The 16955-nt window shown below is 46.1% G+C and overlaps 1 pseudogene; it reads right to left on the reverse strand.

The window, feature by feature from the left end:
* Positions 1–12312: 12312 nt before the first annotated feature.
* Positions 12313–16688, reverse strand: LOC123408435 (annotated as a pseudogene).
* Between the last annotated feature and the right edge of the window lie 267 nt (positions 16689–16955).

Here is a 16955-nt window from a genome sequence, read left to right on the forward strand (position 1 = left end):
TTGTCTAGGTAGTTTCTCTGGGATATACTCAGGTCTTCAAGAGCTGAAACAATAAAATCAACTATAAGTCAACGTGTCTGACTTAAGAAAAAAATGTCGGCAGAACAATAAAAATAAATATTCAGTCCTACAATCTTCGTCGAGATTCAGATGACATGATCTTTTTTTAGGCGAGTGTAACATACCAACAGAAGGATTGGGAATGGCTTTCTGACTCCCACGAGCTTCATTCAACTCCATTTCAATGTGAAAGAAGAAATCTTCGCCTTGCAAATCTAGTTTAATAATATCACCATAACAAAGATCATAGTTGTAAATCATCTTTTCCCACCCAGGACCATGAAACTTGGACCTGTCAGTGCTATCAGTAAACTTAATATTGTATGACAACTCCTCATCGGTGTCAAACACAAGGTTAGATCCATCAATTTCGAAACCCTCATCTAAAGCTTCATCTTTCCAATATGAAATCAAAGAGAGGACCTGCTTCCGGTAATAGCAAGGAACATACTGCCAAATAAGAAGGAAAAATAAGTATGAATCATATAGCAGAACAACCATGCAAAAAAGCTACTAACAAGAATGATTTTGTGTCACTATTTATATCTCTTATGTAAGAACACTAGAGGCAAAGCCACGAAACAAAATGTTCTTGCTACCGGCACCGAAAATTTACCAGGCTCGACTCATAACAACGAGGCAAAGGGACAATCATGAATGAGTGGTCAACAGCTGATTCACCACCACCACAATCGAGGTTCCAGCAAACATTGGAGTTCATCGCTGTCTGCGAATCCAAAACAATTTTTAAGACTGAGATGGAGCAGATTTATGGCAAATATTTGTAAATAAAACAATATATAAGACTGAGTTGCAACAGATTTGGAAAAAAACTATATAGATATTTGACAACATGTGTATGCATTTATGACAAGACTATGCATTAGTGATATATACTCAATTTAATCTGAAAAGAGGACATAGTTATGTACATCCTTTGATGTTAATGTTTATATGTAAAACATTCACACATCTACCACTAGTTGCAGAGATTGGATATTTAAAACAGGTAACATATACAGGAATCCCACGAACGCTAGTTAATTCGCACTGCAAAAAAGAGTGGAGGTCTAAGTAAGACATACGAACCGTAGACAGAAACAGGGGAACGCGCTAAACTGAAAGAACCAGATCTGATGATAAAGCGGAAGAGCAAGTAACTCTGGTTAGGAGATATAGAGAGGCTCGCGTTGACAGAATAATTATTGGAGGAAAGGTGGTGTTGGTGGTAAGTACATGCTTTCTGACGTTTGGTGGTGGAGTGGGAACATGTGAAAACTTCTTGCGAAGGCTCACCTACTGACATGTGGGCCAGCTTGCCGACGAATCCACATGTCAGCTTCACAATGGCAGGTTGCGAAATGGCGTCTGGGTCCTGAACCTGCTTCGATATAGTATTATGGAGTGGTTGCGCGGGTCCCACCACAATCACTTTCCCCATTCATTCGCCCCGAGCTTCCTGCTTCTATTCTGCTCTCCTCCTATCTCGTTACCCTCAAAGATCCGAATCGAATCCTCGCGAAAAGGTGATTCCCTAACAAAAATCTTTCCATAACTTTGTTCCTTGTAGTCTTCTCCTCCGATTCATCCAATTTTTTTGTTAAATGTTCTTTTTATGCTACAATTGTTACATCTTAGATTATTTACTTCTTAGAGAAACCCTAGGTCGCAAAGAGCAAAGTATAGGGGTGCCCTCTCCTTCAAACCAACTAGCCGAAAGGCACGCCTCTGAGGCCTTCTGCAGCGCACACTTTTTTGGTGCGGAAAGCCATGCATTGTTATATCTTGTTTGGAAAATTTAACTTATAATGTTAACAAAATGTGTTTTAGTGAAGTATCGAGTAGGATTTATTTTGGCAATTATCTTAGATATATTGGAATGCACAAAATCTTGCTTGGGTGAGTATCGAATAATTAGTGCGTATTGAATAGTCATTCTCTGAAATGCAGGATGACACCGTTCATTTACGCCGAGGTTTCTGCTTAGTCAGCGGCGAAGCGTGAACGCAAATTTATTGATGAAAAAATGAACGACTGGGTGGAAGCGATTGATGCATTGAATGCGGCTTGTAGAGCCTTTTCAGACTACTATTTTTATAAGGACGTTGGGGAAAGAACAATTGACGAAAAGGAGCGCGAGATCACCAAGCTGAAGAAGAGGGAAAAAGATTGTCGACGTGATCTTGCAATACAAGTTGCTCTGTGTACAACAAGGGAAGAACATGAACACTTTAACATTCACAACCATGGGCAGGTCATTGATTGGTTAATAAAGCAACCTTTTTCGCCACAGCCGAAGCAGACTTCTCGTTGGGCATGGGTCAAAGAAAGAAATGATGTCATTTGCTGCAATCCTGGACCTAATGACAATTAGGCTATGTAATTTTTGTCATTTGGCACTACAATATCATGTATCCATCAGCTTGTTATCTAATCTTTATCATTTGAACTATGTAATCTGGATCATTTGCACTATGTAATCTTCATCATTTGAACTATGTAATCTTCATCATTTGGCACTACAATGTCATGTATCCATCAGCCTGTTATCTAATCTTTATCATTTGAACTCTGTAATATGGATCATTTGAACTATGTAATCTTCATCATTCAATGTCATGTATCCATCAGGCTGTTATCTAATGTTTATCATTTGAACTATGTAATCTGGATCATTTGAACTATGTAATCTTCATCACTTGAACTATGTAATCTTTATCATTTGAACTATGTAATCTTTATCATTCGTAAGTGCAGTGGAGTGCAGCCCCTGTAGGCACGGCAGTGCAGCTGCTAAAAGGCACGGGAGTGCAGTCCCTATAGGCACGGGAGCACAGCCCCTACATGCACTGGAGTGCAGCCTCTAACAGGCACGACACTGGGCCACTAAAAGGCAAGGGAGCACAGCCCCTAGAGGCACGGGAGCCACAACGCCTATAAGCACTGGAGTGCAACCCTTGTAGGCACGGCAGTGCAACTGCTAAAAGGCACGGGAATGCAGTCCCTGTAGGCACGGGAGCGCAGCCCCTATAGGCACTGGAGTGCAGCCTCTAACAGGCACGGCACTGCAACCACTATAAGGCACGGGAGTGCAGCCCCTATAAGCACGGGAGCGCAGCCCCTAGAGGTACAGGAGCCACAGCCCTATAAGCACTGGAGTGCAGCCCCTGTAGGCACGACAGTGCAGCTGCTAAAAGGCACGGGAGTGCAGTCCCTGTAGGCACGGGAGCGCAGCCCCTATAGGCACTAGAGTGAAGCCTCTAACAGGCACGGCACTGCGGCCACTAAAAGGCACGGGAGCGCATCCCCTAGAGGCACGGGAGCCACAGCCCCTATAAGCACTGGAGTGCAGCCCCTGTAGGCACGGCAGTGCAGCTGTTAAAAGGCACGGGAGTGCAGTCCCTGTAGGCACGGGAGCGCAGCCTCTAACAGGCACGGCACTGCGGCCACTAAAAGGCACGGGAGCGCAACCCCTAGAGGCACGGGAGCCGCAACCCCTATAAGCACTGGAGTGCATGCCCTGTAGGCACGGCAGTGCAGCTGCTAAAAGGCACGGGAGTGCAGCCCCTGTAGGCATGGGAGCGCAGCCCCTATAGGCACTGGAGTGCAGCCTCTCACAGGCACGACACTACGGCCACTAAAAGGCACGGGAGCTGCTGCCCCTATAAGGACTCGAGTGCAGGCCCTGTAGGCACGGCAGTGCAGCCGCTAAAAGGCACGGGAGTGCAGCCCCTGTAGGCATGGGAGCGCGGCCCCTATAGGCACTGGAGTGCAGCCTCTAACAGGCACGGCACTGCGGCCACTAAAAGGCACGGGAGTGCAGCCCCTATAGGCACGGGAGCGCAACCCCTATAAGCACTGGAGTGCAGGCCCTGTAGGCACGGCAGTGTAGCCGCTAAAAGGCACGGGAGTGCAGCCCCTGTAGGCACGGGAGCGCAGCCCCTATAGGCACTGGAGTGCAGCCTCTAACAGGCACGGCACTGCGGCCACTGAAAGGCACGGGAGTGCAGCCCCTATAGGCATGGGAGCGCAGCCCCTAGAGGCACAGGAGCGCAGCCCCTATAAGCACAGGAGTGCAGCCCCTGGGGACTCTGAACCGTCAGTAGTGGGGTAGTGGGGTGCGTGGAGCAGTGGAGTGGTAGTGAGGGTGTGTGGAGGGGTGGGGGTGAGGTTGCCACATTTAAGTAGGTTAACAGTAACTCTGTGTAAATGCGTGGAGATGCAGTTTTTGTTTCGTGTGACTGTTCGTGTACACGACCCTTTAAAAAATGCAACCATGCGCCGCCGCCCTCGTCGCTGTGGTGTGAACACAGCGTGTCACCCGTCTGGCTCGCCGACCAAAAGCAATTCCCGTTATTTAAGCCTACCTGTTTTCTCTCTGCCCCTTCACCCGAGCTCTTCCTTTCTTCTATATCTAAGATTTCGTTTCCTCTTCAGCCACCCCCCCCCCCGAGTGTCTTCATGGTCCGCTGTAAGATCACCACCTATGCCATGCTCACTCCTGAGCGTCGGATGCAGATTGAGGCGGATATCCAATCTAGGCGCGCCGCCCGGATCACTGGCGGCTTGCCTCCGGACTTGCCGGAGCACGAGGAGGATGAGAAGAATCAGGAGCAGGAGCAGACGGAAGACGAGGAGGAGGAGCATACAGAAGACGAGGAAGGAGGGCACCTGCCGGATCTAATGGAGGAATATGAGGAGGAGGAGCAGACGGAAGACGAGGAGGAGGAGCAGCCACAAGATGAGGAAGAGGACGAAATGGAGGAGTCACACACAATAGTCGAGATGATTGTGGAGCAACAGGCCATCATGGAGTCCATCCAGGATGAGGCTGAAGTGGAGGCCAACCGGCGAGTTATACGGCAGATGTAGGCGGAGGAGGACGCTCTATTCGACATTCCTCACGTGGAAATGGCAGTAAACGAGACCGAACTGGAGGAGGAGCAGGATCAGACGGAAGACGAGGAGGAGGAGCAGACGGAAGACGATGAAGATAAGGAGGAGGAGCAGACGGAAGACGACGAGGAGGAGCAGGAGCAGATGGAATATGATGAGGAGGAGGAGGAGCAGACAGAAGGCGAGGAGGAGGAGGAGGAGCAGACAGAAGGCAAGGAGGAGGAGCAGACGAAGGACGATGAGGGGAAGGAGGAGACAGAAGACGACGACGAGGAGCAGACGAAAGACGATGACGATGAGGATCTAATGGACGAAGATGAGGAGGACCAGATGGAAGACGATGAGGACTTGCAGCAGGCCATCATGGAGTCCATCCAGGATGAAGCCGAAGTGGAGGCCAACAGGCAACTTATACGACAGATGCAGGCGGACGAGGACACTTTATTCCAAGTACTTGACGCGGAAATGGTAGCACACGAGTCCGAAGTGGAGGAGGAGCCGGTGCCGGAGGAGGTAGTTAACAACTCCGATGAGGAGTAGCTATGTAGTACTTTTTCTATGTTTGCATGCTTTTGTATGAATTATGGACGTAAGAATGTAAAACGGAAACAACGGATGTGTACACGGTAGGTCCACGGCTGTGCATGTGCTGGGCACAAAAACAGGAGCGTATAATTTAGGCCATGCATATGTTCAGGGTAGATCCACGGATTCATACACGCTAGGTCCACGGGTCTGCATGTGTTGGGCGTAAAAATGTAGGTGTGGTTTTTTTTTTACAGGAACAACGAAAACCACGGTTGTATACTAAAAAGATGCACGGGTAAGCACGTCGTAGATCCACGGATGCTCCTCGGTACGATTACTTACGTACAAGGTGCACGGATGCATACGCGGTATGTCCACGTACTTTGGTCCACGTAGCACATTAGTATTATTTCTTGATTGTGTTCTCTGTAAGTTTTTCATGACAAACAGTGAGCCTAGGAAGACGCAATTGTGTGTATGTGGTAGGGCCACGGTTGTGGATATGCTAGAGGCAAACACGGATGTTTGCATTTTTTGCAAGTAAATTTGGTGATGTAAAACGAAAATCATGGATGTACACCTCTAGACGCACGGGTGTTTGCGTTTCGGGTCCATGGATTTTCGTTTTAGGTGCGCGAACGTGGTAGGTCCACGGATGTGTAAACCGTGGATCTACACTAGGAAGACACAAGTGTGTGTACGTGGTAGGTTCACGTCTGCGCATGTGCTAGACGTATGGGTGCGTATGTTTTAGGTCCACGTGTATTTTCGCATGCTAGATCGTGTACTTACGTACAAGGTGCATGGATGCATGTGCTAGACGTATGGGTGCGTATGGACCGGTCAAACTAGACTAGAAGTGATGGTGGAGTGGACAGGTTGCGTCGCAACCTCCCAACGGGCAGTGGTAGACTCCTCGGTACCTCAACCGTGAATGGGTTTTTCCATGGCCTCATTTAATTGCTGCTACACCTATCGCGTCAAATGACAGTGCTATTCTGAATTTAGGTGCTGCCGCTGTAGGTTTTGTAGGTGGTAATCATGGTAGGTAGACCAAGTTGGACTACCACGATGTGAAGGTTCATGATGTGAATACAAAAACAGCCCTGCAATGAGATAAGTGCCTAAAATCATTGTTATTTGGAGAAAAAGAAGTGCAGTGCCTCCCAATGAGATAAACAGACCTACAATGTGAATGCAGTGCCTCTCATTGTTCCTCTCGCGCATTACAGAAAAATGAAAAAGAAATATGTTTTCTGCTCACTCTTTTTTCGTCGCGAGGCACGGCTGTGCTTCTTCCAGAAGCACAGGATTGCTATCGGGAGATGCATGGCCGTCCGGTAGAGGCACGATTTTTTCTTCACTGACTCTATGTATGTGGCACGTAACCCATCTATTGACCATACAATATCACGTCTGACATGTCACTTGTAGAGGCACGACCGTGATTCTAGTGGAGAGGCACTCCATGTGAAAACAGTACACGAGTGGAAAATGTTTATCTCCGCGAGGCACGGCTGTGCTTCTTCCAGAAGCACGGAATTGATATCGGGAGATGCACGACCGTCCGGTAGAGGCACGATTTTTCTTCACTGACTCTATGTATGTGGCACGTAACCCATCTATTGACCATACAAGGTCACGTCTGACATGTCACTTGTAGAGGCACGGCCGTGATTCTAGTGGAGAGGCACTCCATGTGAAAACAGTACACGAGTGGAGAGGCACTCTGATCGTTATACAAAAATGTTTCCCTCCGCGAGGCACGGCTGTGCTTCTTGCAGAAGCACGGAATTGCTATCGGGAGATGCACGGCCGTCCGGTAGAGGCACGATTTTTTCTTCAGTGACTCTATGGTAGAACCACCACTACCTTGCATCTTCGACCACCACCGCACACCCAGAGAACGGCGTAGGCAGTCTCACCGTCTTGGTGCTAGGGGCACGGCACGTCTCTCTCTCCATTGCTGATGATGAACGAGAACGATGTGCGCGGTGGATCTGAAAACACGAGCCAGCAATTCGAGGTTTTTTTTGCCTCGGGGGGGGGGGGGGGGTTGGGTGGACGAGTGGAGCGGTCGACTGATCGAGTGGGGAAGAAGGTAGCGGTGGTTCCTACATTTAATAGGACCCGTCAGAACTGGCGAAGCATGGCAGCTGTCGCTGCCCTGTTGGCCAGCGGGAGACGAGTCGTTCGTGCGTTGACTCGCTTGCCTGATGAGTTGCCCCAGGACGACCCCACTAGTCAGCTTTGGTGATGTAAAACGAAAACCACAGATGTTGACTGGTAAGACGCACGGGTGCGTACGCTATACATCCACGGATGCAAGCACTATGGATCCATGGGTATGTACGCCTTAGATCCACGGGTGCGTACGCTATACATCCACGGATGCAAGCGCTACGGATCCATGGGTATGTACGCCTTAGATACACGGGTGCGTACGCTATACATCCATGGATGCAAGCGCTATGGATCCATGGGTATGTACGCCTTAGGTCCACGGGTGCGTACGCCATAAATCCACAGGTGCAAGCGCTATGGATACATGGGTATGTACGGCTTACGTAGTTGGTGCACGTACTTTGCTCCACGGAGCGCATTAGATAGCTCGCTTTGAAAAACTTGTGTTCTTTGTATGTTTTACATCACAAAATAACCCGAAAACAACGGATGTACACTAGAAAGACGCACGGGTGCGTCTACGGTAGATGCACGGATGCGTCTTCGTCCGCTCAAGGTGGGCTTCTACGTTAGGTGCACGGATGCGTTTACAGTATATGCACGGATTCGTCTACGGTAGGTGCACGGATGCTTCTACGATAGAACTGTTGACCGTACAAATGTCACCCGTGACATGTCGCTCGTAGAGGCACGACCGTGATTCATGGGAAGAGGCAATACATGTGAAACTGTACACGGGAAGAGGCAATACATGTGTCAGTATTGAACACTAGTTTGCTTATATCCGAGGCACGTCTATACGTGAAGAAAATGTTAGGTAATTTTCTTCACATCCCATTTTATCAGGTGAAATTTCTGTTTCTTTTTAGCCTTTCCCATAACTATTGTTTAAGAGCAGACTCATAGTTTTGTTCTGAAACTATCAAATTTTTGACACGGTGGATAGAGAGAATAGCAAGCTAGCAAATTTGTTCAAACCACATAATCAAAATATGAACATGATACAAGCAAACTAGTGTTCAATACTGAAACACATTACACAAGCAAAGTTATTGAACGTTATGAAACCAAACTACGAAAGTGAACAAAAGAAGATACAAGCATCTTTTTAAAGCCACAGACATTGTTGTCCCATCACCTCTAGAAGTCGTAGACTATTCCATATGTCTCTTCATAGTTGATCCTGTAAAAACCCTTCATGACGAGGTTGATTATCGTCCGAGCCTTGTATGTGGCGTATGCATCTATCGCTGCATACTGGATCAGGTAGTCTGGCAGTGGCGCTATCCCCCACGGTTTGTGGTCTTCCTTGCGGTTGATCTTTTGCTTCATGTGCTTATAGAAGGGGTGGACAAGAATGCCTGCAACATCTGCCAGGGAGTCGTACGGCTTGTGGGTGTATGGATGCCTCCATTTCTTATGCATGTCAACGAACTTCCCGGGGTTGATCTCCAATCCTGACTTCTTCAGCATCTCTTGGTCCCTGGTGATGTCAAAACCAACAAAGGTGTACATCTTTTCCTTCAGGAATCCGTCGAGCCAGTCGGGCCTGCAAGTTTGTAGCAACGGCAGTGCATCACTAGTTTAATTAAACTTCAAGCAGCAAAACCGACGAACACATGACTTCCAACTTACATATTTTATGCAATTTTACCACCTACTCGTATGTATAGCAAAACTTCTCAAGTAGGAATCTTTTGGAATTCATTTGTTTTTGTTTGTAGGTTTTTTCCTGACTACGTTTGTGTAACATGTGTCAGAACATCTTTCACAAACTAGTTTCATCGGACATCACGCGCCAGTACTACTGATTAATTGAACTAGTTTTATTAAACTTACTGCCAACTCTTTTTATGTGATATTGCCACCAAGACATCTGAGTAGGAAATGTTGAAGTTCTCCAGCATGAAATGTTGATCTTCATTTTTGTTTCTCATATATTTCTCCTGCTTACTCCCTTTTTTCTAACATATCAACTGTTGGTATAGCAGAACTTCTCGTATAGAAATTTTTGAACTTCTGCAATACATGAATTGCATGTAGTATTCAAGTACTAGTATTTAACGCAGCAAAATGCCCTTTTCGTTCTATTTGAACTCTATAGTTAAAACATCTAGTTCAGAAACTAGTTTAATAGAACTTTCAGGCAGGAAAATAGCAATGCACAAATTTGCACGAGAATAGGTTGAATTAGTAGATTTGCTCAAATTTTTGTAGCCGCGGTGATTTGGAAGACGAGCACCATTTCCTCCAAGCATAGCTGCAGAACTGCTGCCCTCTGGTTCGGCTCATCTTCTCTTGTGTACTCAACATCAACGCCGATGATCCCGTCGATCATGCCAGCGAGCTTCAGCCTCATCTTCTTGATCATCTCATCGGCTTCTTCGGGATTGCTGGTGCAGACGACGCACAGGGGCTCCTTGCCGTGGGCTTCAACCTCCTTCAGTACTTTGGTGTAGTCGTGCTTCTTGGCGTGGGCGACGTCGTCTTCAAGCTGGGTGGCCTGCTCCGACGACATTTCACGGAGACGCTTCTGGGATGCCACGGCTTCCATTGCTTGCCGTGGTTTTCCTTCGAAGATGGAGCGGGGGGAATGGTGAGACTAAGGCGGAGAGGAAGGCGTGGGAGAGGAAGGCGTGGGAGTGTTCGTGACAGTGGTGTTGCGAGGTTTTTAAGAGGAAGTTGGAGAGCGGGGGGAATGGTGAGGCTAAGGCGGAGAGGAAGGCGTGGGAGAGGAAGATGTGGGAGTGTTCGTGACAGTGGTGTTGCGAAGTTTTTAAGAGGAAGTTGGAGAGCGGGGAAATGGTGAGGCTAAGGTGGAGAGGAAGACGAAGGACTGAGCTTCAGTGACTTACTGCACCTGACTTTGGGTATATGACAGGTGGACCCAACAAGTGATTGGCCCATATGTCATACACACAAAGGCAGGTGCAGTTAGGAAGGTATTTTCTGTGCGGTTGATTCGTACTGGAGCGGAAGGCGGTTCGTCCGAGCAACGAAGTGGGCGTTGCATTTTCTGTATGTGGCAACCTCCCAACGGGCAGTGGTAGACTCCTCGGTTCCTCAACCGTGAGTGGGTTTTTCCATGGCCTCATTTAATTGCTGCTACACCTATCGCGTCAAATGTCAGTGCTATTCTGAATTTAGGTGCCGCCGCTTTAGGTTTTGTAGGTGGTAATCATGGTAGGTAAACCAAGTTGGACTACCACGATGTGAAGGTTCATGATGTGAATACAAAAACAGCCCTGCAATGAGATAAGTGCCTAAAATCATTGTTATTTGGAGAAAAAGAAGTGCAGTGCCCCCGAATAAGATAAACAGCCCTCCAATGTGAATGCAGTGCCTCTCATTGTTCCTCTCGCGCATTACAGAAAAATGAAAAAATAAATATGTTTTTTGCTCTCTCTTTTTTCGTCACGAGGCACGGCTGTGCTTCTTCCAGAAGCACGGAATTGCTATCGGGAGATGCACGGCCGTCCGGTAGAGGCACGATTCTTTCTCCGCTCACTCTATGTATGTGGCACGTAACCCATCTATTGACCATACAGTGTCACGTCTGACATGTCACTTGTAGAGGCACAGCCGTGATTCTAGTGCAGAGGCACTCCATGTGAAAACAGTACACGAGTGGAGAGGCACTCCGATTGTTATACAAAAATGTTTCCCTCCATGAGGCACGGCTGTGCTTCTTCCAGAAGCACGGAGTTGCTATCGGGAGATGCACGGCCGTCCGGTAGAGGCACAATTTTTTCTTCACTGACTCTATGTATGTGGTACGTGACCCATCTATTGACCATACAATGTCACGTCTGACATGTCACTTGTAGAGGCACGACCGTGATTCTAGTGGAGAGGCACTCCATGTGAAAACAGTACACGAGTGGAGAGGCACTCCGATCGTTGTACAAAATGTTTCCCTCCGTGAGGCACGGCTGTGCTTCTTCCAGAAGCACGGAATTTCTATCGGGAGATGCACAGCCGTCCAGTAGAGGCACGATTTTTTCTTCACTAACTCTATGTATGTAATCGAGTGGAGAGGCACTCGATCGTTATACAAAAACGTTTCCCTCTGCGAGCGGCACGTCGATATGTGCAGAAAACGCATGCCCCCGACCGTTGTTCAAAATGTTTTCTATCGCTCCGCATATTCAAAAACAATACTGGAACATAAAAATGTTAGAGGTGCAACGCCATCAGGACAAAAAAGAGTTATAATTTCACATGCACGGCCATCCTTTCAGACTTTAAATATCAGAGGCACCATCATAAGGCCACGAGAGGAACCGTTTTACAAGCGCACGGCTGTGCCTCAAAACAGAGTTACAAAACTTACAACTCCACAAGAAAAAATAAGTCATGTTATTAAAAACAACAGATGGAACTGTTTTTTGAAGAGAACAAATCTTCTCTCCACAAATATCAGCATCGTCGTTCTCCTATTAAAAACAATACACGGAAGAAAACAAAAATTAGAATAATTCGTCATGGGTACATTTCTTCAAGTATTAGGAAGCAAATATTCTACGGTCCAAAATAGCGTAGATTATATTATTTCTGTTCAGAACCTCCTTTTACCTTTCAATTCTTCACTCGTATTGTTCGCCGGTAGAAAACAGTCTCCATTTTGTGCTTTCTTTTCTCAATTTAGATCCGCAAATGCTGTTGCTTCAACAAGTTTGGTTGCTGACATTTTGTGTGCCTCGCCTGTGTGACACTAGATTCTGGAGTGCTTACAGGACTTTGCTTTCTATGCTCTTTTGTCAGTGTGGTAGCTGGCGTTGTCAGTGGTGTTGTTCGCGTTGATGATGGTGTTAACAGTCTTGGCCCGGGGACAAGAGTGCATTCTCCTTCTCCGTTTGATATTCTCGAGGCTGTCGTTGGTGTTGTCGGCCATTTCATTGATCTTGCCTTTTTCTCCTCCCGTGCTTTCATCTTCTCCTCTTGAATCCTAATTCTTTCAATCACTTCTGGGTTAGTAGGACAACTAGATTTCGTATGCCCCTTTGATTTGCAACGGCTACAACTGGGTCTACCTCTTTTTATGTTCTTCTTAGAGCCAGCTTTGATTCGGTCCCCTTTTTTCCTTCCCTTCAAGCCAGCCAAAGCTGGATTTTTCAGACTTGCGTCACATGGATTTTTGCCCATGTCTGTTTCATCAGCAAGTGCAGTCATGACTTTTATTTTCATTTCTTGCATACACTCAAGTAGCACATTGTATGCCTTGTCCTTTTTGCAAGCATGTCAACATATATCGGACACCTCTGCATACACGAGACCGAATCTCATAGTTTCATCTTCTTGTGCGGTCATGCTGTCACCTTGACTTGTAGCCAGTAGTCTCAAGCTATCTGACCAATTCCTGGTCCATCTGGGGATGATAAAGGATTTTGGAAGGTGTTCAACCATGCATGTCTGGTCCATAACCTTAAGTACGTGGCAACACTGAATGCCATCCCTAGTCATCTTCTTGCAGCTGCACCTGTATATTTCCTTATGCTCATCCACATCTACCCTGAACTCAGACCTATCAAATTCCTCACCTGGGTACGGTTTCCTGTATTTATCTTGCGATGAGATCCTTTCTAAAAGGTATTGCCTACCTTTTGCCAGGTCGTGACACTTGTAGTATGTACGGTTGCGCAGCTCTAGCTGGAATTTCCTGAAAATTCCATTAGTGTATATTTCACTTGCTTCTGTTTCTATTGGGAAACATGTCTCTCGTGAAGGTACCTTCTCTTCTGTCCGGTGCCTTTTCTTGTCAAGCGTAGCAAGGCAATTTTGCTGGATGATGTTGTACGCACCAACAAACATCGTTATGGTATCCTTGTGGTTCACATGATTTTTCCACATTGAGTTTGTGCTCTCACTACGTGTGGTCGTCGATGAGAATGGATAAAAGCAGTCCTTGAAGTAGGCTGGTACCCAGAATGTACGAAGGTCCCACAATGCATTCAGATGCCTGTTTCCGTCTGCTTTATATTTTGAAATCGCTCTTTTCCACGAGCCTTCAAATTCATCTGCATTTAGTGAGTTTTTGATTATTAGATGTAACTCATCACATATCCCTGGATGTTGCGCAAACACTGTCGCATTGTTCTCCTTCATGTTCTTCCTTATATGCCACAAGCAGAACCTGTGCCTGGTATTCGGAAGTGCTTGCTCTATCGCCGCCTTCATCGCCTTGTCCTGGTCTGTTATTATGAACTTTGGTTCCTTTCCTCCCATTGCCTCAACAAATGTACTTAGGAGCCATTTGAATGACCCTATCGTCTCATCCTTTAAGAGGCCTATTCCAAAAAGGACGGACGACCCATGGTTGTCAACCCCGATTATTGGTGCAAACGGTAATCCGTATATGTTCGTAGAAAATGTGGTGTCAAAAGACACGAAATCTCCGTACAGGCCATAATTCATCTTGCACAATGAGTCTGTCCAGAACAGGCTTCGAACCACATTGTTTCCATCGATTTCTTCGACATGACGAAACCCTTCCCTCTTCCTCTGCATTTCCGCAAACAGATTCATCGTATCCTCGATATCCGTGTTTCTGTGTCCAGCTCTGTCCTGGCATGCAATGTTGCTTATGTCAATAGTGTCAAACATAATTTCCCGCCTCGTTTTACCCATGGAAGTGAAGATCTGCATGATTTTTCTTGGCTCTAGCCTTGCCTTCTGCAGGACCTGGATAAAAAATTTCTCTTCGGGCCTCATGTTCTTATAGCACCTAGTAAATTTCAGCATCCAATGACACGGGTGTAGCACATGGTTGTGTTCTAGGCGAACATTCCTTAAGTACCATACTCCCCTCTCTGTATCTCTTTTTGCTGTTATTTCAACCAGACAACATGTCCTAATCAAGCAATTGCTCCTTCTGTGCTTCACAAGTCTCTCGGTCGTTTTGTTCACACCTTCCTTTGTGCAACGGAACACTTGCTTGTCAACCTCTTGCTCGGGGCCTGCTCTTCTGGTGGTTGATCGCTTCACCGAAAAACCAGCCTTTCTGGCAAATGTGCAGAAGAAAAAGAAGGCATCGTCCCTTGTTTTGAAATGCAACCCATCCTATGGTTCACGTGCTGGCGTTACTTCCTCGATCGACGGGTATGCGCTTCCTTTGAACATGTCATCCATTTCTTTCTCTTCTTGCATTGCCTTCCCGACATCGATGCCGTCTAACGTGTCTCCATTGGGGTCGTCATCATTGTCACTTGAGATATCATCCCTTTCATGTCCAGGAATTAGCTCGTTTCTGACAAAGATGTTGCAGCTTGCTTGCTTGTCAGCTGCGGGGGTGCCACCACTGCTAGATGTCCAGTCCATCACTACTTCTCGAACGTTGTTGCCTCCTTCTATTCTGTCATCTTCAGGAATGATGCTGTTATCTGATTCTCTGGTACCCGTAAACCCAACTACTTGCACTCCTTCCACCTCAACATGTTTGTTGTCGCAATAACCGTCCCTGCATACTTCTTGCTCATCTATAGGTTCTTTTCCCTTAAGGGTGTCTAAAGGAATCATGCAGTTATTTGACTCATGTGTCGTGCTCCCTGTGAAGTCCTGCACATGAAGGTTGCAAAAAAATTAGATATCAGAGGCACCTGAGACATTTACATCTTATTTTATCATTTTGAAAGCTTTAAAACATATGTATAATAATGTAGCATGATTTAGCCGTAAGTTTTTGGCAGGAACATACGTGGTGTAAACCAGAAGCACTAAATCCACGTGCATGTGCATGTAAAAGGCACGGCCGTGCTTTTCTTTGCACTATATGATCAAAAGAGGCACGGTCGTGCTTCTGCTTTCACTCTACAATCTAAAGCAGGATTTACATACAGGGAACATGGTCGTGTCGTCACCTTTTTTCCTCATGTGTGCACTCCTCAGCACATCTTGGCGACATCCTCCGTGCATTGGATATTTCGTTGACAATCTTGAAAGCCATCGGAGATCCTCTGGAAGGACCTCTCATGCTGAACGCCAATGGGGATCCTTTGAAAGGACCTTGCCTCATCATCTTCAAATTGTCACCAGTATATCCAATCTGTTGAAGCCTTTGTTCCTGGCATGGACTGGCGTGACCCCTGTTATTTTCCTCGCAAGTCTATGACACACGAAAACACAGATAATTTTATTGATTAAATTCGAATAACAAAAGTCTTTGACATAATTCTTGCTTGATCAACGGTGCTATCACCTCTCCTTTATTCTCATGCCGCAGATCAGTAAAGATTCTTCCTCCGATTGATGAGATACTACTTCTTTGGGCCACATCCAATGTTCCGACACCGCGACCGTGAGGAAAAACCAATCCATCAGATCGACTGCTCTCCGCGACCTTTAAGCATTAACAAATAGGTGCATATGAAGTGTTATTTGTGTCTCAAGATTTGTGAAACAAGAATACTGAGTTTTTAAAAAAAATCATCGTTACCTCGACTGACAGATTGGTACGGTTTTGGTGTTGCAACTCTGGATTACAAACAATAGTCCAGGACACTGCAGAAAAATTTCCGGTACTGCCTACAGTACTCCTTTAGCATTTGCCTGCTGCACAGCTTGTTCCTGGATTGCACGCTTACCTAGAACTTGCTTCTCAACCTTCACTACATTCAGTCCAGCCCGTCTGGCATGTGCATTTTGAACGTCATTTGCACTCTTTTTTTTATCCACTTGCATCAGTTTCTTTTGCTTCCATCTGTTGATCTTTAACTGCGCAGCACATAGATGGAACAGGGACACATTTACAGAACTCAACCAAGGATTTTTTTTTCTATATATTATTAATGTCAACAGGTATAACTTTGAATTATTCAATGGTGAAACATTATGCCTTGAGAGTTTATAATGCACAGAAACAAAGACAACATAGTATCAAAAATCTAAGGTTCAATAGATTTCACCGCAAAATGACTCTAGTGTGTTTCAATTGATGCTATTACCTTCTTTTCATATGCCCTTGCAATATAATTTAGAGAAAGACCAACGTTGATGCCCTGATCAGCTCGTCCGGCCCTGTACATCTGGCAGGGCACAAGAGTTATACCTCAAACACCACATTGATAATGAAATCGAACACTGTTACAAAACAATTACGGCCTGAAATTGAAACACACTAAAAAATATTGCGGTGAGCGTGCTACTTCATCAGGATGGAGTAAAAACATCGCGTGGCGAAAATTAAATCTACATCAAATTTGTGCATCGGGGAAACATCACGGGATCGCTTGACTAACCTTTGTTTGCTGGATTCCTAGAAAGTTTGGATCGGATGCACTTCAATTTTGTGC

Source organism: Hordeum vulgare, chromosome 7H, assembly GCF_904849725.1.
Source record: "Hordeum vulgare subsp. vulgare chromosome 7H, MorexV3_pseudomolecules_assembly, whole genome shotgun sequence".
Taxonomy (NCBI): domain Eukaryota; kingdom Viridiplantae; phylum Streptophyta; class Magnoliopsida; order Poales; family Poaceae; genus Hordeum; species Hordeum vulgare.